This window comes from Carcharhinus amblyrhynchos, chromosome 14 (assembly GCF_965287045.1).
Source record: "Carcharhinus amblyrhynchos chromosome 14, sCarAmb.v2.hapA, whole genome shotgun sequence".
NCBI lineage: Eukaryota > Metazoa > Chordata > Chondrichthyes > Carcharhiniformes > Carcharhinidae > Carcharhinus > Carcharhinus amblyrhynchos.
In genome coordinates, this window is record NC_137337.1 from 4,572,387 (window position 1) to 4,594,492 (window position 22,106).

The 22,106-nt window shown below is 41.4% G+C and overlaps 1 protein-coding gene across 2 annotated transcripts in view; it reads left to right on the forward strand.

Moving 5' to 3' along the window:
* The first annotated feature begins 457 nt into the window (after window positions 1-457).
* dicer1 (dicer 1, ribonuclease type III) overlaps window positions 458-22,106 on the forward strand; it is a 120,565-nt gene continuing 98,916 nt past the window's right edge. Inside the window, exon 1 of one of the 2 annotated variants that reach the window (XM_080202187.1) lies at window positions 458-702. The gene's annotated coding sequence lies outside the window, so the exon portion shown is untranslated. Of the gene's footprint in view, window positions 703-20,901; window positions 20,924-22,106 lie in introns of those variants that run through there. The other variant, XM_080202188.1, reaches the window with a different exon arrangement.

Sequence of the window (22,106 nt, forward strand, 5' to 3'; positions counted from 1 at the left end):
TTATTGTTGTGTACGTATATATAAAAAATATGCATACATATATAGGGTTAGAGTAAGATTAGCTTAACATAAGATAGGCCCATTCAAAACTCTAATGCCAGTAAGGAAGAAGCTGTTCTTGAGTCGGGGGGGAGGGGTGAGGGTGGGGGCGGGGGGGAGATGGGGGTGGGGGGGAGATGGGGGTGGGAGTGGGGGAGATGGGGGTGGGGGGGGAGGGGGGGTGGGAGTGGGGGAGATGGGGGTGGGGGGGGAGGGGGGGTGGGAGTGGGGGAGATGGGGGTGGGAGTGGGGGAGATGGGGGGGGTGGGGGGGAGGTGGGGGGGGTGGGGGTGGGGGTGGGGGTGAGAGAGGGAGGGGGGGAGGGGTGGGGGTGAGAGAGGGAGGGGGGGAGGGGGGGAGGGGTGCTGGTTAGTTTGTGAGAGGGTGGCCCGAGTGCGCGCGCAGTTCAGGGGGGGAAACAAGCACACAGAGTGAGAGAGAAAAGGAACATTCTCTTTCTTTTAAAAAAAGGGGAAAAAACCCCGCAAAACATCAGATCGGGAAAGCGATGGGGGGAGGATAAAAAAAAATTACCTGAAAGTGGAGTCGGTCAGCGGGTGAGGAACTGGAAAGTGCCGCCATCATCATCCTCATCACCCCCCCCCTCCTCTCCACCACCACAACAACAACAAACACATCCAATGCTGCCGTGCCGCCGGGGGGGTAAGCTCCAACTCTTGCGTCCGTCTGTCCGTGCGGCTCCTTTCACTTCTCGCGGCTGTGGTTTCCGATTGCTGGTTCCTCCGGCACGGGGCTGTGCTGCTCCCCGCTCTCCCCTCCAACCGCCGCGTGTCCCGCGCCAGCCGCCGGGCTTTTCCAGAAGCTTCGGCGGCTCCGCGTGCCCTCCCCCCTCGCAGCCCGGGGCTCGCGCGGCTGCACCAACCGCCGCTCTCTCCCCTCCAATCCATCAGCTCTCCTCATGGTTATTATTATTATTTTTCCTGCACGTTTTCTGTCAGGAGTTTTGAGGGAAGAATTGCGGCTCTTTTTTTCTCCACCCCTTTCCTTTCCCCGGCTCAAAATTCGTGCTCTTTCCCCCCACCTCCTTTCTTTATAAATATCGCCCAGCCGCCCTTTATATGTATATATATATATATGTGTGTATGTTTTATTTAGTCTGGGTCCGGCTCGGCCTGGGCCTCCAGCCTCGGGCTGCCAGTTAGGCGGCCAAGGCCAAGGTCGCGCTGTGAGGCCTAGTGTTCGGGCTTCGGGAAGCTGGGGGCGAGGAAACCGCTTCGGGGGGAGGGTCCCCTTTCCCCAGTCTCCCCTCCCCGGGGTTCAGACACCGCTCCCTGGGCCCGCAGGTTAGGAATTAGGGATGGGAACACACTAAGCTTCATAAACGTGCGGGACATGTGTAGCCCCTTGGGGGGGGGAACTGGACAGCAACTGCTGATTTGGGGTTTAAATTAAAACTCATTCTCCCAGGAAACCTGACCCATCGCCAGCTCTTTGATATTCCTCAATTGGAGGGATTTCCCCTTATTTGGTAACACCCCCTTTCATTTTCTATGTTCCCCTGGTCAGGCTGTCTCCCATTCTCCTTGGCTCTTATACAATTTTCTACCCCCACCCCACCTTTCTGAGGGTTTGCCTTCCGCTTGGTCAGCATAAGACATAGGAGCAGAATAAGGCCACTCGGCTCATCGAATCTGCTCCATCGTTCAATCATGGTTGATATTTTTCTCATCCCCATTCACCTGTCTTTCCCCATAACCCCTGATCTCCTTATTCTCCGCAAAAAAAATTCTCAGCAAAAATGGCTTGCATCTATATAGAACCCTTAATGTGGCAAAACATCCCAAGGTGCTTCACATAAGCATTACCTATTCATTTATTAATGTCACGTATTGGGATACAGTGAAAAGTATTGTTTCTTGCACACTGCAGAGACAAAGCACAATGTTCATAGAGTAAATAGGGGAGAAGGAAAGAAGAGCGTGCAAAATATAGTGTTATAGTCATAGCTAGGGTATAGAGAAAGATCAGCTTAATATAAGGTAGGGCCATTCAAAAGCCAGATGGCAGCAGGGAAGAAGCTGTTCTTGAGTTGGTTTGTACACGATCTCAGACCTTTGTATCTTTTTCCCAACGAAAGAAAGTGGAAAAGAGTATGTCTAAGGTATTGGGGATGTTGATTATGCTGGCTGCTTTTCCGAGGCAACTGGAAGTGATGGGAAATGGGTTTGTGTGATGGACTGGGCTACGTTCACAACCCATTGTAGTTTCTTGTCGTCTTGTTTAGATCAGAGGCCATACCAAGCTGTGATGCATCTGGAAAGGATGCTTTTTATAGTGCATCTGTAAATATTGGTGCGAGTCATAGTGGGCATGTTGAATTTCCTTAGCCTCCTGAGAAAGTGGTGGGCTTTCTTAATTATAGTGTTGGTATGGAGGGACCAGGACAGGTTGTTGGTATTCTGGACACCTAGAAACTTGAAGCTCTTGACCATTTCCACTTCACGATTGATGTAGACAGGGGGTGTCCTGAACTTCACTTGTTCAAGTCGATGACTATCTGCTTCATTTTATTGATGTTGATGGAGAGATTATTCTTGTCACACCATTTCACCAGATTCTCTACCTGTCCTGTACTCCGACTCATTGTTGTTTGAGGTCCAACCCAATACAGTGGTGTCATCAGCAAACTTAAAAACTGAGTTGGAGCAGAATTTGGCAACACAGTCATAGGTGTGTAAGGAATATAGTAAGGAGCTGAGGGCACAGCTTTGTGGGGCACCGGTGTTGAGGATGATCATGGAGGAGGTTTGTTGCCTGTCTTTACTGATTATAGTCTGTGGGTTAGGACATCTAGGATCGCAAAGGGAGATGCTGAGCCTTAGACCATGGAGTTTGGAGATGAGTTTTGTAGGAATGATGTTGAAGGCTGAGCTGTAGTCAATAAGTAGAAGTCTGACATCGGTGCCTTTGTTATCTAACAAAATTATGAGCAGAACAATATAAGATAATAGAGCATGTGACCAAAAGCTTGGTCAAAGCAATAGGTTTTAAAGAGTTTGTTAAAGGACTTGAGTGGAAGACAGGGCATTTTAGAGGAAAATTTCAGAGTTTGCGCTGCTAGAGTAAACTAGCCACCAATGTGGGATGAAGGAAATTGGAATATACGAGAGACCAGGATCATTCCCATTATGTGTCACCTGTTGGACTATTTTCCTTAGACTCTCTACAGATGATCAGCTTACTAAGTGGGGAGTAACTGTCTATTTGACAATCATAGTCAAGCTGTTCTTAACCTTTTCATACATTTGTGCGTAGTTGTTGTCAAGAGTATTTAACTTGCTCTTTTTCTTGCCTCAGCGCAGAGAAATCAAGAGTTTTTAAAAATGAACCTTCCATTAGGCACACTAAGATAACTTACTAGCTTTTGTTTAACTTTTTTTTGCTCTGTATTTCTAAATTTTATAATTCAGCAACCTTACATTGGTAAATTCAGTTTGGTTGAGTAATGTTGGGTGACATAGTGGTTAGCACTGCTGCCTCACAGCAGCAGGGGTCCAGGTTTGATTCCCAGCTTGGTCACTATCTGTGCGGAGTCTGCATGTTCCATGTCTCTGTGGGTTTCCTCCCACTGTCCGAAAGATGTGCTGCACATGAAAATGTATTGTACATGCTAAGTTCTCTCCGTGCACCAAGCAGGTGCTGGAATGTGGTGCCCAGGGGATTTTCACAGCAACTTGATTGCACTATTAATGTAAGCCTACCTGTGACACTAATGAAGATAAAAGAAATAAAATTTATTATTGTCACATGTATTGGTATGCAGTGTAAAGTATTATGCGCTATACAAAACATACCATTCTTGAGAAGGAAAGGAGAGTATGCAGAATGTAGTATTACAGTCATAGCAAGGCTGTAGAGAGAGACCAACTTAATGCAAGGTAGGTCTGTTCAAAAGTCTGATGGCAGCAGGAAAGAAGCTGTTCTTGAGTCAGTTGGTACATGAGCTCGGACTTTTTAAATCTTTTTCCTGATGGAAGAAGGTGGAAGAGAGAATGTCGTGGATGTGTGGGGTCCTTGATTATGCTGGCTGCTTTTCAGGATGCCAGATAAAGACAGAACATGCTGTAAATACTCAGGTCTGGTGGCATCTGTGGATAAAGTTAGCATCATCCTGAAGCATTAACTCTTTCTCCACATGCCGCCCGACCTAAAAACGTAAAAGTAAAGTTTATTTATTAGTCACAAATAAGGCTTACACGAACACTGCAATGAGGTTACTGTGAAATTCCCCTAGTTGCCATACTCCGGCGCCTGTTCAGATCAATGCACCTAACCAGCCCGTCTTTCAAACTGTGAGAAGAAACCGGAACACCCCGAGGAAATACAAGGGAAGAATGTGCAAACCCCACACAGAGAGTGACCCAAGCCAGGAATCGAACTTGGGTCCTTAACGCTGTGAGGCAGCAGTACTAACCACTGTGCCGCCCATTATTCAATATTTGCAGAATTTGTTTTTATTTCAGATTTCCAGCATCTACAGTGTTTCAGAGCACTGAGATGAAAGAAGGCGTTCGTGTACTTGATGTTTTAAAAACTCTACTGTTGTGCTCTTATTGAAGTTTACTGAAATTAACAACAGTCCGGAAAGTGTTTCCTAGGATTGCTGGTTTACAGTGAAGCCTGTTTGTAAGTGTTAATAAATAGTAATGTGTTGGCGATTGTGCACTTGACAGGGGAGAGAATAGTTTTTTCCATTTAGTTGCTCTTGATTGAACAATTGCATGCCTTGGAAGCGACCGGTTTTTCTAATGAACTTGACCAGGCCACATGTATTTGAATTTACATTAATAGTGGCATTTTTAAAATGTGAAGATTGTTTAACTAATTTCCAGTGGCAAAATCTTGTTCTATTTACTGTATTGTACTGGTATGCCAGTAGCAGCAGTTAAAGAATTTGTATTTATGTATGTTGTTTAGAACATTACAAAGCGTTTTAGCGTATTTGAAATGTATTTGCTTTAATAATATAGGGAAATGCAGAAGCAAAGTCCCACAAACGGAAATGAATTAAGTGACCAACTAATCTGTTTTAATAGAGCAATGAAATATTAGATAGCACACAGGAGCTCCCTACTGGCCTTCAGATAGTGTCATGGGATCTTTTTCAAGCCCTCCCCTGAGTGGGCAGACAGGGCTTTGGTTTAACATCTTGTTTCAAAGAAGGCATTTTCAGCAATGTAGCACTCCCATTGTTCTTCATCAAATCACTACCTTAGATTATATTTAGTCTCCATAGTGGGACTTCAAACTATGATCTTTTGACTCAGAGGTAAGAATGCTACGACTGAGCCACGTTTTTTGGAAAATAAATCTGATTTTCTCCTTGAAGCATGTAGTGTTTATGTAGAATTAAACTAAATTGCTTTCTAATTCATTGGACCCCCAAGTTTTCAGCAGGCCTAGGATCTGAAAAAATTGGGGCAAAATGTAATGGTGTTCTTGCAAATAGAAGTTCACAACTCTCAGGATAAAACAGCAGCTAAGTGAGCAGTCCTGTGGCTTACAGGAATACCTGTGCAATCAGCTGCAGAACACCTGCACCATAACACAATGTCAGCAGTGTCGATCTAGCTCTTGCTTCAAAATCTTTTAACATTAGGCAATTAACATTGAATAATTGTTAAGGGATTCTCAGCATTGCCTGATTTATTTTGTGTTGGTAGCGTTGAAATGAGGAGTACAGATGGAGGCAATGTATTAAATGGGTGCTCAAAACTGGCCATACTGAATTCAGAAGTAGAATAATACTTTTGTTTAAGGCTGTCATTCTTACTATCTTTCTTTTTTCACTCTAAATTTCAGTCTGGGTAGTACATCTCTTAGTCTGCTGGTTTCACTACAGAGATGTCACTGAGCTTTTGGTATTCCAGTGTCAGGTGCTGCCAACTTTGAGACTTTTTCTTCTTTGTACTTTGTTATTCTTATGCTATACTTGCTCATTTTCTCCAACTTTAATTTTTTATTTTCTTATGTTTGTATATTTTTCTTTCTGATTTATTAATAATTCTGTCCACTGACACTCAATCTTACTGATATTGATCCTGAGTTGAGCTTTCAATCCTATATACAGTCCATCCCAAAAACTATATGCTTCTACCTGTAACAATTCCCATGAGTGCCCTGCTTCTGCTTGCCTATAGCTGAAACCCTCATTCTTCCATTGTTATTTCCACGTGACCTTTCTGAATGCATTTTGGAAGGTCTAATACAGATAGGGAATATACAGTAAATGGCAGAGCCTTAAGAGTATTGATAGAGGAATCTGGATGTACAGGTGGGCATGCCACTAAGTGCAACGCAGTTGGAGAAGATAGTCAAGAAGGTATACGGTTTGCTTGCCTTCATTTGTCGGGGCATTGATAAGTCACGTTGCAATATAGAACCTTAGGCCGTGCTTGGCATATAGTGTTCAATTTGGTTGCCATACTACCAGAAGGATGTGGAGGCTTTGGAGAGCGTACAGAAAATATTCACCAGGATGTTGCCAGGTATGGAGGGCATTAGCTATGAGGAGTAAGTGGAGAAACTTGATTTGTTCTCACTGGAATGACAAAGGTTGACGGGCAACCTGATAGAAATCTACAAGATTATGAGGGGCATGGACAGAGTGGATAGTCAGAAGCTCTTTCCCAGGGTGGAAGAGTCAGTTACTAGGGGGCATAGGTTGGAGGTGCGAGAGGCAAGGTTTAAAGAAGATGTACGAGGCAAGTTTTTTTACACAGGGGGTGGTGGGTGCCTAGAATTCGCTGGCGGGGGAGGTAATGGAAGCATATATGGTGACTTTTAAGGGCATCTTGACAAATACATAAATAGGATGGGAATAGAGAAATATGGTCCCCGGCAGGGTAGGGGGTTTAGTTCAGTCAGACAGCATGGCCGGTGCAGGCTTGGAGAGCCGAAGGGCCTGTTCCTGTGTTGAAATTTTCTTTGTTCTCTCTGATCTATTGACCTATTGTCCTCCACCCCCTAAACTGACCTGAAACTGATATTCGTCCTATTCTACATCAAGTTCTGTTGGCTGTTTTTTGCCTTATACCATCTCATATTTAAAATTATCAATATTGTTCTAAATCTCTCATGGCCTTTTCCAGTTTTCCATAACCACCTCCACCATAGCTGTCCCCAATCCAATACCCCAAAACTCCCTGTGGCCCGTTACGCACCCTTCTCCACCTTCACCCCAAAGATGTTAAATACATCTGTGATGTTTGTTGTTTTACTACAGCACTGTTGACCCTGACCCAGTTATGCTTAATATGTTCCCTTATAAGCTAATACTCCTTGCTGTTTTTAAAGTTTGGGAAGTGTGACCTGGAGAACTGGGTACCTGCTAGTGGAATAAATTATTTACATTCCAATAATTAACATCATGCTTATGACTAAATCATTATTCTTGGTCACTGTAATTGCATCAGTGTAATCAGTAAAAATACAATTTGCAGATTGAATAGGAATAGCCACATCCTTACTAGATATTCCGATAAATACAAATTTATGTAGAACTTGCATAATTTGTTATCTTCTGTCCTATGTCACACATGCAAGAAAGAAAGATAAGAGTATTGAAATTTGGTTGGTTTTCCATTATTTTCATTTACTGAAATAGTGGCTTGTTCCCAATCCAGAACTTGCACAAATTGTACACTCCACAGTGCTTAAGAGTATGCTGCATTGTTGGAGTTCTTTAGATATTGAAGATTCTGAAAACGAAGAAAAATTAAGTTTTCATTTTGGCTAAAATTTTTCCTTCAGCCAAAACTGTCAGAAACTGATTATCCTTTTTGCTTCTGTGTGTTCTTGCCGTAAGCAAAATAGTTCCCATGTTTACCAGCATAATAGTCACTGCATTTGAAAATTATTAATTGTACGTGTAATGCTTTAGATGTATTGATTGGAATTTAGTCATGGGTCTGTAATCTTATCAAATTCCTAAAATAATGCTGCTAATATTGTTCTGTTTTGAAATATCCATAAATATGATCAATGGGTGTCAGTGGGGCTAAGATTCTTCTAAGAAAAAATCTGCAAGTAATGGATGGGGTAGTCACAGCTGAACAAACACTACAGAATTTTCCTGTATTTCAGTAGTTTGTAATCTATGGTTTCAGCGGGTTAAGCTCCAAAGATGTCATTGCATAATTGGGAGAGATTTCTCCTAATTTTGACATGCCAGACTGAGATCTAAACTTTTTCAGACACCATATTGATTAAATATCTTGAAACAATGGCAGTGAGAATGATTAAACCGGAGCTGGTATCATCTAGTGACATAATGTACTTGCAGATGAAAGTTTATTGTCTGTGAGTTGGCGGAGTTTGCTGTCGGGGACAGGTGGCAGATTTCTGGCAATTCATTTTTTTGTTTTCACGCTCTTTATGTGGACTCGGAAAAGTAGTGGTATTTTAGCTTGTGCGTAAAGAATATTGTGGAAACATTTTAACAAAGCCTAGCTAATATTAAAGGTCATTTGCTCCTTAACAGGCCTGCATGTGTACACAAGCTATGAACTTGTGGCAAGATGCTGGAACTTTCCTGCATGATTTGTGGACCAACTTTTCCATGGCTGTAGCATTTACCATCAACTCTAATGCTTTAGAACCTGGCGTAGATTTTTACAACTGGCATTCTCAAAATGTACGCTTTGGATTGATTTGTGAGCTCGGGCTCTTTTCCGAGCCAAGTAATATTTAAGCCTGAGATCCGATCTCTGATTGTTCTCTAATTGGAATTATCAAGCAACCGTGAATATTTTGATGCCTGGTGAGGAGCTACAATGCTTCAGTTTTAAATGACAAAGAAAAAAAAGCTAGTTTGCCTCCTTAGAGTTCCAGTTCTATTTCTACCTCCTGGCTCTTCATTTATCTAAAAGCTGAACTGGTGGCCTACTGGATGCTGGCTACAGAGCTCTGAAGCTGAAAATAATTTTGGTACACCTTTCTTCATTTATGAAGGGATCCCTCTGACATAAGTGTTTGAACAATTACTAGTTACAAGGAGTGTTGCTGCCACTTTCTTTTTGCGCCCTTGCCAGTTTTAAAAATGTGAAGTACTGATGTTTAAGAAAATGTTAACTTTTTTATTGGAATATGCATAAATCACTGGTAACAAAACTGTGGAATTGTTTTGGATATATTGTAGCATTAGGGATCTTGCTAATGCTGCACCTGAACAGCTTATTACATCAGCACAAACTGGGTTTCAACACCTAGTTGAGGGGACTGGCTAGATTCACCCTAGCTCAAAATTAAAGGAACGTTGTGCTTACGTTCTAATCTGCTAACATACACATTTAATAGCCAAACACAATTACAGAGTCCCTTAATAATAAAAGTACAGCTCTAGAGAAAGGTACTGGGTGTAAAATTGAAGTACCTGTAGAATAGAGTGCAGAAGCTGAACACAATGTATCAGCAGAATGGAACAGAGCAAGACCTGGAGCAAATTACAGCCATCAGATGGATTTTAACAACTAATATTATCACATTAGTGTCTTCCTGCCTTTGCCATGCTTTGTGATTCTATAGCCGTAAAAGGGGCAATTTAGCATGGTCAGTCCACCTCACCTGGATACCTTTGAGCTGTGAGAGAAAACCAGAGCACCAGAAGAAACCCACACAGACATGTGGAGAACATGCAAATTACATACAAACAGTCATCCAAGGCTGGAATTCAACCCGAGTCCCTGGCACTACGAGGAAGCAGCACTAACCATTGTGCCACTCTTGCAAACTACTGATCCATCTCTAACTATCTCAAGTTCAAGTATATTGTTTCCTAAATCCATACCTATCTTTTCAGAGCATCCATTTTTAAATCTGTCCCATTAGGTTTCTGTCACTGCTGCAGCACTGAAATAGTCTGAAATAACCACGAATAATCTATTAATGACTATGGTGCACTGGCTCACCCCATTCTTCTTGACCTGTCTACAGACTTTGGCATGTTTGACTGCACCGTCCTGCTCCAGCATTTCTTTCCAGTGTTGTGGGATTGCTTGTTTGAAACCATCATTTTGTTGATAATCGAGAATAAACTGATGAGGGAGGTAATTAACAGGGTTGGATGTACCGTCTATTTTTGGTGAACAGGAAACACCTGGACAATTTACACATAGTCAGGCACATTACAGTGTTCTAGCTATACCAAAACAACTTGGCTAGGCTGTGCAGCTAGTTCTAGGGCGCATGGTCCCATAACTTTTGCAGTATCCAGTGCTGTTTCTTGATATCATGAATTGGCTGAGGACTACTAGCATCTGTGCTGTTGGGAAGCTCAGGATGAGACCAACATGGATCATCCACCTAGCACTTCTGGCAAATCCTTCAGCTTTATCTTTTGCACTGCTGTGCTTTGTTCCCCCTTTCATTGAGAATTAGGGTATTTATGGAACTGCCGCCTTCAGGTAATTTTTAATTGTCCATCACCACCGTAGCTGGATATGGCAGCACTGCAGAGCTTAAATCAGATCTGTTGGTTGTGGAATTGCTCAGCTCTCCCTATTGCGTGCTGTTTTTACAATTTGGCACGCAGGTCGTCCTGTGTTTGTAGCTTCGCCACGTAGATACCTCATTTTTAGGTATGCCTGGTGTGCTCCTGGAATGCTGTCCTGCATTGTTTTGTTCATTGAACCAGGGTTGACCTCTGAAGAGAACAGTGCACTGGTTGGCAAGTGGACTCTGATGGAGGTGTTGCCGTTAAGAATGCAGAATGGAATAGTTAACTGCCCAGCTTTGTTCAAATTCAAACCAAGCTGGTCCACTCAGGTCAAGGCAATGCTCAGGGGAATGAAAAGGAAATGACTCCCCTTTATGGTTGGAAAATTCTTTAGCTATCCTGATGAGTGCAAGATGAAAAGCTTTGGATACCATGTCTCTCTTTCAGCAGATTTACAAGTTGGTAATCGGTCTGTCTGGCCCGCATTATGAATGCACCTTCCCTGGCTGCCAAGTCCTGCAAGTGGGACTTGAACCTGGAACTTTCAGGCTCAGGGGCAGGGACATTATCCACTGCCCCATAAGATCTGCTCTGGTTCTATAGGATAACCTGATTTTCATTCACCTTGCTGTTGTATTCTTCCCTTGCCTTTTCCATTTCCTCTCTTCCCTTTCGTATGGGCTCAAGTCTGTACCAAAAGCATAACAAATCAATGAAGCAGAATGAAAATCAGAATCCCTCCGTCCTGACAGAGGAAGTTGCAGACCACAGGCCACTTTGAAGTAATCTCCCAATAGAGAATAGTTTGTATACTGAAGTCACTTGCAATACCATGTTATTAGAAAATATCCCTGACACACTTTCAGGTATCAGATAGCCATTAAATTTTGTGAAGTAAGTCTATAGGCTTTGTTTGTGTTAAGCTGTGAAATGAAGTCACAGCTTAAGCAAAATGAAAACAACTTGTCTTTTGTTCTGAATGTCAAGACATAGTGTACTTTCCCAAGTCTAAAAGTGGATGTATATTCATTTAGCATTTTAAAGTATAAAACAATGGCTCTTTAAAATATATTCATTAGCCATATCAGAGCTGCCATGAGGGAGTAGAATGAATTATGCATTTCTTTCCTCCCAGAGGATCCTCTGTCTAGCCAGCATATTAGGGGTGGAGAATATAATGACTGCCGTGTTGACATATTGATGTCTTGGATTGTGTGCATCATTTTAGAATTAGACAGGATTGTCAGAACAAAATAGTTCCTGTAAGAAATTTTTTTTTATATATGCTTTTAAGATTTCCCAGTATAAATGTGAGGCGCTTGTGGTAATCAATTGCAGTGCTCCACATAGGCCACTGCACACCTGGAAAATCTGTCCAGGCTAGCGCAAGGATGATAAATATCTCATCCACATGTGCTGAAAAGACAACAGAGAAGTGACAAAGTCCCAAATGATTTATAGTCAGTATTACTTATGGAAATAAATCTAATTTAATTACTGGCCATGACGGATGTTATTCTTGCCCGCGTGTTTTTAGAAGCAAAAGGGTGGTGTCACTGAAATTGCCTTCTCAGCCCCTCTCCAATCTTTGTCATAGAATAGAGTGGTACAATGGTTAGCACTGTTGCCTCACGGCACCAGGGAACTGGCTTCAATTCTGGCCTTGGGTCACTGTCTGTGTGGAGTTTGCACGTTCTCCTGGTGTCTGTGTGGGTTTTGTCTAGGAGCTCTGGTTTCCTTCCACAGTCCAAAGATGTGCAGGTTAGGTGGATTGGCCACGCTAAATTGTTCCTTAGTGTCAAGGGGACTAAAAGGGTAAATGCATTGAGTTACAGGGATAGGCCCTGATTGGGATTGTTGTCAATGCAGGTTCCATGGGCCTAATGGCCTCCTTCTGCATTGTAGGTAGTCTGATACTATGAATCATATAATGAATCAAAGAATGATCATTTCACAGAAGGATGCCATTCAGCCTTCCTAGCTGTGCTGGTTCCCTCACCTTTTCCCTTTTGACAAGCATATTTTCTGCTGCAGTGCTTATCCAATTCCATTCTAATTGAATCTGCTTCTGCCATTCCCTCAGGTAATGGATTCCAAATCCTAAACTCATCACATATTTGGTTCTTTTGCCAATTATCTTAATTGAGTATTCACGGTTCTCAACCTTTCCCCCAGTGGACAATAGTTTCTTTCCATCTGTTCTGTTCAGACTTTGCATGATTTTTGAACACATTTATCAAATTGCCTCTCGAGCTGCTTTTCTCGAAGGAGAACAACCCTGGCTTTTCCAATCTAGCTTTGCACTTTAAGAGCTTCATCTCTAGAACCATTCTTGTAGATCTTTTCTACACCCTCTGTCTCCCTCCTAAAGTGCAACACACAGAATTGGACATAAAATGTGCCACTGTTGAAAATGAGTGAGTGTTTTATAAAAGTTTTTTTATAAATTTTTTGATATTGTACTCGATGCCACTGTTAATAAACCCTAAAACAGGTATGCCTTATTCACATTTCCTGTCCCTTTTGTTCTGTGCTTCTTGTGCTGATGGGTGAAACCTCCCTCAAATGGCCATTTTATGTGCATGAAATTCAAAATTGAGCCTCAGAAAACAGTTTGCTGGTGGGGAAATTATAACTGAGCTTAGTCTGTCATTGTGTGTACACGTGTTCCAGCATGACTCACTGGATAGTATTGCCATGGGTGCTGGTTAACCTTTTCATCCTTTATTCTATTAATCATGGTGCCCAGTGATGCCATCTCTATTATTGCCCTGATTGGAATAAGTAATGAGTGCTCAGGCTACACCTGGTCAGCAAAACAAAGTTTTATTATTTATTCACAAAAATCAAATTAAATTTTACTCCAAGGCAGCTGGGGAAACCTGAATATGCTAACATGTGACTGAACTTAAACTAATGTGACACAGGATGGGAACTGGTGCTGGAAACCAGAGGAAAGTAAAGTGGGGACAGAAACAAAAGGCAGTAAGGGGAAAAGTGAAAGGCAGAGAAACCAAAGTCAAAAATCAGGAAGGACCACAGAACAGTGATTGTGGAGAACTCAGTAAATGGGTCCAGTAAGGCTCTTTTCCAAAGGTAGGGGGAGTCTAAAACTAGAGGGCATAAATTTAATGTGAAAGGAGAGAGATGCAAAAGGGTCCAGGGTGCACTTTTTTCACTGAGGATGGTAAGTGTCTGGAATAAGCTGCCAGAGGCAGTAGTAGAGGTGTGTACAATTTTGTCTTTTTAAAAAACACTTAGTTAAATGGGTAGAATGAGTATAGAGGGGTATGGGTCAAATACAGGCAATTGGGACTAGCTTAGTGGTTTAAAAACTGGGTGGCATGGACAACTTGGGCCAAAGGGCCTGTTTCTATGTTGTAAACCTCTATGACCCCATGATTTTGACTCCAACTGTTAATTATGTCAGGGATTTTTAAGCTTTTGATTCACTGAGTAATGTGATTGACTAGTGGACTTGAAAATGAACTTGGATAAGTGCACTCTGGCTCCTGAACAAGGAAGCAAAAAACTCTTGTGACCAGAAATCATGGTGTGGGAGATAATTATTCCCAGCATAATGAAGTACTCTAGTGGGCATGAAAAAATTCTGAGACTTTCATCCTTAATCTGAAGAGTCCATTTATTGCTAGGGTGAAAAATTGCCATTGGCTATGGGAGAAGTTGCAGATGATTTAAGCGTGAGTGTATTGGCATTAGTGAATTTTCAACCAGTGTGCAAATGCCTGTACATTTTCTTGAATAAACCCAGTGGCAAGGTTATAATCGTTGTAAATTGACTGATCTCTTGCTCCTGATGTATTGCAGCTCCTTTACCAACAGTCAGCAATAGAAAATTTGTATACTTGTATACAATGATGCAACCAGAAAAGCAAAAGGGCTTAAAATTGCTGCTGATTCGTTATTAAGATGCACTTAATGGTGGACCAACACACTTCTAGCTTTTGACAGTTGATTTTATGTACATCATTAATATCCTGATTCATAATTAAATTTCTGTTTCCCATGTAGGAAACACGGACAATACAAATTTTGGTTCTTGATGTTAGACCTTTGTTTCGAGTTGGAGGTTAACAGAAATCCCTTTGCTCAGGGATTGTTAAGAATTTGTGAAATCTCTCTTACAGGGAATGACTGAAGCAGAGGACATTACATATTTTGAGGAACGAATGGGTGGAGAAGTAGATGGCCACAAAAATGACTAAATGATATATTTATCCTTTTGCTAATGTTCTGTGGGCATTTTTGAGAGCTGTGAAGGTATAATATTTACCTGTCTTTAAAAGATTAAAATTGTACTTTCATCAGCAATGGACAAGTAATATTTTTAGTTACCTTTTCTTCTGGTCTTTGGCAGTTTTGCAAAAGCACTGAATTACTCTGTGGTTATCAGTGAGGCTGCTGCTTACAGAGGAACATGGTTCAAGAGAACCGAATGCGGTTTGGAACAAAATGGTTCCTCAAAGGAAATATTACACTAAAGAAGGCCTATGATGGGTATACTGGAGGTTTATTTGATTTACCTTCTTTGGCTGGAATGGAAAATGATAATACCTTTTATTTGAGTTGTCAGATTATGATAAGTTTTGGGGAATTGTGGAGAAAGAATTGAACTTGGGACGATTGTCCCACTCCCATAAGCTTCAGCACATCCCTGCTGAAATTCCATTTAGTAAAAAGTCTGACAGCACTGGGTTTAAGTCCAACCGATTTATTTGATAGTAAACTCACTAGCTTTCGAGGTTTCCCTCTTCTTCAGGTCAATGGCGAGTTCTGGCCTCAGACAGAGCATATAAAGCACAGACAGTTTACAGATTACTGATTAGAATGCGAATCTTTACACCTAACCTGCTGTTCAAGTCCTAAAATGGCCAACAGTGTGAGTGGAAGGAGCACTGATCACAGGTTAAAGAGATGTGTATTGAATCCAGACAGTACAGTAAGTGAGGTTTTGCAAACCCAGGCAAGTCACGGGGGTTACAGATAGTGCAACATGAACCCAAGGTCCCTGTTGAGACCGTTCTCATGTGTGCGGAACTTGGCTATCAGTATCTTGGCTATTGGTCTCAACAGGAATCTTGGGTTCATGTTGCACTATCTGTAACCCCCGTGACTTGCCTGGGTTTGCAAAACCTCACTTACTTTACTGTCTGGAGACAATACACGTCTCTTTAACCTGTGATCAGTGCTCCTTCCACTCACATTGTCGGCCACTTTAGGACTTGAACAGCAGGTTAGGTGTAAAGATTCACATTCTAATCAGTAATCTGTAAACTGTCTGTGCTTTATATGCTCTGTCTGAGGCCAGAACTCTCCATTCACCTGAAGAAGAGGGAAACCTCGAAAGCTAGTGAGTTTACTATCAAATAAATCGGTTGGACTTAAACCTGGTGTTGTCAGACTTCTTACTGTGTTTACCCCAGTCCAACGCCGACATATCCACATCGAAATTCCATTTATCCATTGCTCCTGTGTCCATTGGCTGCCAATAGGAACATTCATCCCTTGAGTATGCTCTCCCATTCAATTAAATCATTCAATTGTGTGGCAGTTGTAAGGCTGGCATTTATTGCCTTTGACAAGATAAGCTGTTGTCTTGAAACATTGCAGTTCATCTGTTACACCTGAATAGATCAGAGGGCAGGTAATCAGCTATGTGAATTGGATTGGGAGTCACATATAGGGCAGAATGAGAAGGACAGAATCTTACTTATTTAGAGGGTATTATTGGATATTATGGGCAGCATGGTGGCAGTGGTTAGTACTGCTGCCTCACAGCGCCGTGGACTTGGGTTCAATTCCAGCTTTGGGTGACACTGGAATTTGCATGTTCTTCCCATGTCTGCATGGGGTTTTCTCTGGATGCTCAGGTTTCCTCTGGGTGCTCCAGTTTCCTCCACAGTTCAAAGATGTGCAGGTTAGGTGGAATGGCTATGCTTAATTTCCCCTCAGTGTCCCAAGATGTGTAAGTTACGGGGATTAGCGGGGTAAATGTGTGGGGTTATGGGTATAGGGCACAGGATGGGCCTGGGTAAGATGCTCTTTCGGAGAGCCAGTGCAGACCCCGATGGGCTGAATGGCATTATAGGGATTCTTAAAAAAAAAGCATCATGAAATAAATGCTGAAAAAATGCAACTGGCAGTGTCTGTGGAGAGAGAAACGGTTGACACCGAGTTCAGTGCAACTTCATTCAGAATCAGTTGGATCTTTATAACAATCTGATGGTTTAATGGTCACACTAAACATTTATTATTTTTAATTCCAGATTTTAAAAACAATTCAAATTTACAATTGCCCTGCTAATTTCCTACCTTCAGGAGATTTAGCCCAGGAGCAAAACCACTCTACTTGCCCTATCTATGTCTTTACTCTGTTTACTCTTGGTTCTGCATATCTTGATGCCTTTACCTAATAAGAATTTATGAATCTCAGTTTTGAAATTTTCATTTACACTGGACTCAACCCCCTTGTATGAAAAGGTGACATCATCACCCTCGAACAGCCTACCTAATTTGAAGGTTGTTCAGGACTTCCCCACCAGAGGAAATAGTTTCTCTCTTTATTTACCTAATCAAAATTACACACCACATAAACAGTAGCATATTTTAAGGCTATTTTGCATATGTCTTTCATTAAAACTGACAGTGATAGTGTTACTGAATTCAGAGTTCAGATTGCTCAAATGTTTTGGTATAACTTTGGCTGATATTGAATGTTTCCTTAACTACAATAAGAGGTTGATAAGTACAAAAACCCCTTATTAGCAGGGAGGGTTTCTTGGCTCTGTGCTTGCAAAAATAACCTTTTTTCTGACTGCTCCAAGGCTGCGAATGTTTGTGCTTGATAGGAGTAAGATGTGCAGTTTTTATAAACATCTATTTATAGTGGATCTGTCAAGTCAAGTTTCAGTTAAGAATTAGTATTCCTCACCGTAAACTTGTAAAATTAATCTTGTGTAACTTTTATGATAAATCAAGATGGTATATGCTGTCCATTGCTGTTTTTTGCATTAATTTTTTATAAGTGCAAAAATTAGTATGTGACCAATTCAGATTGAAGCAAATAATTGTTCCATCTGATGATACTATTTGAAGTGAATGATATTTCTGATATTTTCCTAACAAATGCACTGCCAGTGAAATTGAACCATGCAGAGGAAGAATGTCCTAAAGTCTGACTCTGCAACAATTCAGTGATCTAATAAAAAGGCAGATTCAGTGCAAAATTTAACTCGCTATCTCTGAGGCAGGGGGAAAATGTCCAAGTGTTCTTGCTTTCAATTTTGAGTCGGTGACTGTTGCCTGAGGACAGGAATGGACTTGCCTGTTATATCTCCTGTTTTTGGATAGACTGTCTACACTATTAAACATTACACTTGAAAATGAGCAATTTTGGCAAAATACTGCTCCTCCTACGATAATCCTGGAGAGCAGGCACATTGACAAGGCTATGTTCTCCAGAGCTAATTTTCAAAAATCGTGAACCAATAGAAGCTAAATGTGCAACATTTCTGGATTTCTTTGTGCCCAAAATAGAGTACACCACCATGCCTGACCTTTCTTAACCAATCCCCGGGACCTTTTTTTAAACTAGGTGTTCCTGGACACTGGCCATAATAAATCAGGTAGGAATTAACACATTCAATAGCAGTTTAGTGAATCATTCTGTGACAGCATACTTTGGAAATATTGCTGTTGTTTACACAGTTCCAACAACATATTCTAATAATACACAGCTAAAGATAATGCTTAAGAGTCTCCACCATTTGCAATTCTGATTTTGGCATTTAATAAAAATAGTAACTTGGGTGTCTCACATGCCTCTTGGCAGTAGTTCGGTCACTGGTAAAGGATGGTTCTTGATGTGAAAAAACTAAATGGGGGTGAATTATGGAGGAAAAAAGGATGATTTATGAGTGAGTTGCTAGACAGAAACTTAACAGCTATTTGGATGATATAGACTACAAAAATGATTGAGCTGCTGCTGAGAATAAAACTATCAAATAACTAAGTTGTGGTACAAACCGTTTATAATGTTGGATCTCTGCATTTAATTTTTAGTACACCTTTGTGTAAAATCACTTTATGGGGCTTTTCATCAGTTAAACAAACTGACAGCGCAAATATTTATCTTTCGCCAGTGCTAATATTTGCTGCTGCCCTCATCTCCTTTAATTTAGTTGTGGAATGAATGTTAACTTATGTACACTCATGTTGGTTCAGACATGTACAATGATTGGTGTGTAGTTTTGCTCCAAGGGTTTGAAGGCTAACTGAGGCACTCTAGTATCATTGAATGGTAAATGTGTTGCACTAGTGGAGTGTGGAGGATGATTAGTTTGTGGTAGTGTATTTTAACACCAGGGAGTTACATCATTCACTTCTGATTCTTTCTTTTGTGTACCAAGTGATGAGTCTTTTGGCACTTTATTTACTTATTGTCAGTGAGTTACCTTCCTGCTGACTCTTCATTGCTCAACAAGATTTAAATGAAGTCTGGTTGTTGTGCAGCATGCAGTACAGATAGTGTGATGTAGAGAAAGATTGTTAATGGGAACTGAAGTGAGAATATTATATGACTGGTACAGTGGAACTTTTTTCTCTGATGGGTATTACCAGGACATGCAGAACCCATTTTGTAATATTAGAGAAATAGTATTTTGGTTGTTTTTATTGGACAAGTGACAAAGGCATCATAACTCATTTAGTTGGCTATGGTGATCAAGTGCGCTTTACTCCTATGCTAAGCACTGTAGTGGAACAATGCTAGTGCATTAAACCTTTTTTATTCTCTACTGGAAGTGTTACACACAATTAAATGCTTAATAGGAGCAACTGGATTTTGGCCTGTTGATATGGATTCTGCTTTTCCTTAACTTGAGTCTGAAAGGGCAGAAAGCAGATTTGCCCCAAAATGGTTATTAGTGCTGCTGTGGAACTGTAGGGAGGTGACTCTTCTGGCATAAGTTGCCATCAAGTTTTCCATCCTTTTTTGGGACAGTGTTCCTGGCTTGTACTCCATGCCTTGTCCATGAGAGGTCTGTGTATAGATCTCTATATTCTTGGATTTGTGCACTAGCTCTCATTACACCATGCTGGGTCACTATTATGTAAGAACAATTGGGTAGCCATGAAGCACCCGAGGGTGAGGAAAGATGTGCAGCAACTAGCTGCAATCTGTTCTAACTCAAATCAATTTTTAATTTTTTTTTGTATTGTGTCATTATTGATGTCCCAATAAGTTGTTCATTAAGAAGTTCAAGACTTTTTTCTAGAAGGTATTTTTTTTTATCCATTCTTTCGAGGAATATGGGTATTGCTGGCTAGGTCAGTATTTATTGTCCATCCCTAATTTCCTTGAGAACGTGGTGGGAGCTGTTGTTTAGAACCACTGCATTTTCTGTGGTGCTGTTAGGCAGGGAGTTGCAAGATTGGTGATTTCATCAATTTTTTTACAACACTCCCTGGATTGTTTTTGTAGTTTTCTCTCTTGCTTTCAGTTCCCTCTCCCCGTCACAGTTGTTCCCTTGGGAATACTGTCCTGAAACTTTCAGTAAGGCGGCATTGAGGGGTATGTTGTTTAGAATGTTGTCCCTTTTTGAGATCAAATGCTCATTTCGTGAAGAAGCAGCATGATGGCAGAGTGGCACTGCTGTCTCACAGTGCCGGGGACCCGTGTTCGAAAGGTGTGCAAGTTGGATAGATTGGCCATGCTAAATTGCCCCTTAGTGGCAGGGTAAATATGTGCGTTTACAGGCAGTGAGCCTAGGCAAGATTGTTGTTGGTGCAGGCTCAATGGGCCAAAAACCTTCCTTTTGCACTGTAAGGATTCTATGATTTAAAACAGAGGTGCAATACTATATTTTGACATCGTGCATTCTCTCCCAAGTTAAAAATGACTTTTCACATCTTACAAAAGATCTCTATATTCTGTGTGTAGCTTGTGACTTACAAAGTGCAAGTAATACAAAAGGAGTCTAATTGAAGAATGGTAGAGTGGTCCAGATTCAAAATCTTATTACAATAACTGAACAAAAAGCCCTGCATACGGAAGTCAACTGATCTGTTGACAAAAGGTTTCACTCATACTACAGAAATGAATTGACATATTCTGGTGTCAATATAGTTGATTTTACACTAGGGGTGCTATCTTAAAAATGCAGCTCACTAAAACCTTAGTGATGAGGTTGTGTTTAGCACAATACAGTATTTTAATATAAATACAGTATAAAGAAGGGTTATTGTTCAGGAACTAAATACACCGTCTGTTAATTTCCCTGTATTCCAAGGAGGATGTAGTTCACCCCAAGGTTGCAGAGGTTGTGCACACATGCTTGAAGCAATGCCATCTATTACAACCGTAGCTGAGATTGGACGCCATTGGTATTTCCTGAAAAGCTGGAATAGGTGAATAAATCTGTTCCTGCAGACTTTCACTTTTTTATACTGTTTAAATCTGATGCAATTAATTCTCGGACATTTTTGCATACAAGTGATTAGCGTCATGCTGCTTAATTAAGCAGCAGGATGTTTCTGAGCTTTATGCATTGTGAATGTTGTTGGCGTTGAAGCAGCTACTCTTAAGGAGTATGAGTGTGTGTTTGTGTGAATATTCTGCATGATCCTGCATTACTGTCCAAAGATTTGAAAGGAGTTATTGTTGCTCACAATAGCAGAAGCTAGCAGCTAATTAGTGGCTCATTGCTGAGAAGAGTGTGCTTTGAATTGTAAGCTGGGAATTGGTCGAACGCTGAATGTCAAAGTCGCTGGGGGTCAGTCTGCCGCCATGTTTGTTTCTGTAGAGGGAGCAGCTGTCTTGTGTGGCTTTTATTCCCCCACCCCCCTTTCTAGTTGTAGATTTTTATTCTGTTGCCATTCATGCTCGTGTTTTACGCAAGTTTACATTTATGATTTTTGTCAGTGTTGTTGACTACCTGCCTTTTAAAGCAAGGGGGACGGTGAAGTGGCAGAGGTAGCTAGGGCAGGCTTGCGCGAATTGTGATGTCTGCATAATTTTTATCTTGAATTCCTAAGCTCCTAGGGTGAAACATAGTCAGTACGTCTACTTCTCTGGTGAGTAGTCTGCTCCTAATGCCGTGGAATTAAAAAAAAAATCTCCTCTTGGTTAAATTCTTTGAACTTAGCTGCGTGACTGCCGGTGCCGGAATCTACGACAAAACTGCAAAGGTCACGTTCATTGCTGCAGCAACCATTCACTGTGCTCCATTGTTTGGCATCCACACGGGAAGCTGCAGCTGCCTTTGGCCTTCAGAATGTGAGAGATGGCCGTTTGCAGGAGAAATGCTTTGTTCCAGTAGGTGCTGTGTGCTATTAACATGCTAATGCAGGTTACGCTTGCTGTTTTCTCTACTTGAACTTGATAGACATAGTTTTTGGTATGTGACCTGTCTGGTTAGAAGTTATCTTTTATACAAAGGCCTACAGTGCACTGCATTTTTATTCGTGATGCTTTTTTAAAATCGTAGTTTTTAATTAATGGTCTGCCAAGAAAGCCATGGTATTCCTCCCAGTGTTAAGCTACCAGGAGTAAAATGCTGTGATTTTGGATGGGGCAGTGTTCTTGTGCCTA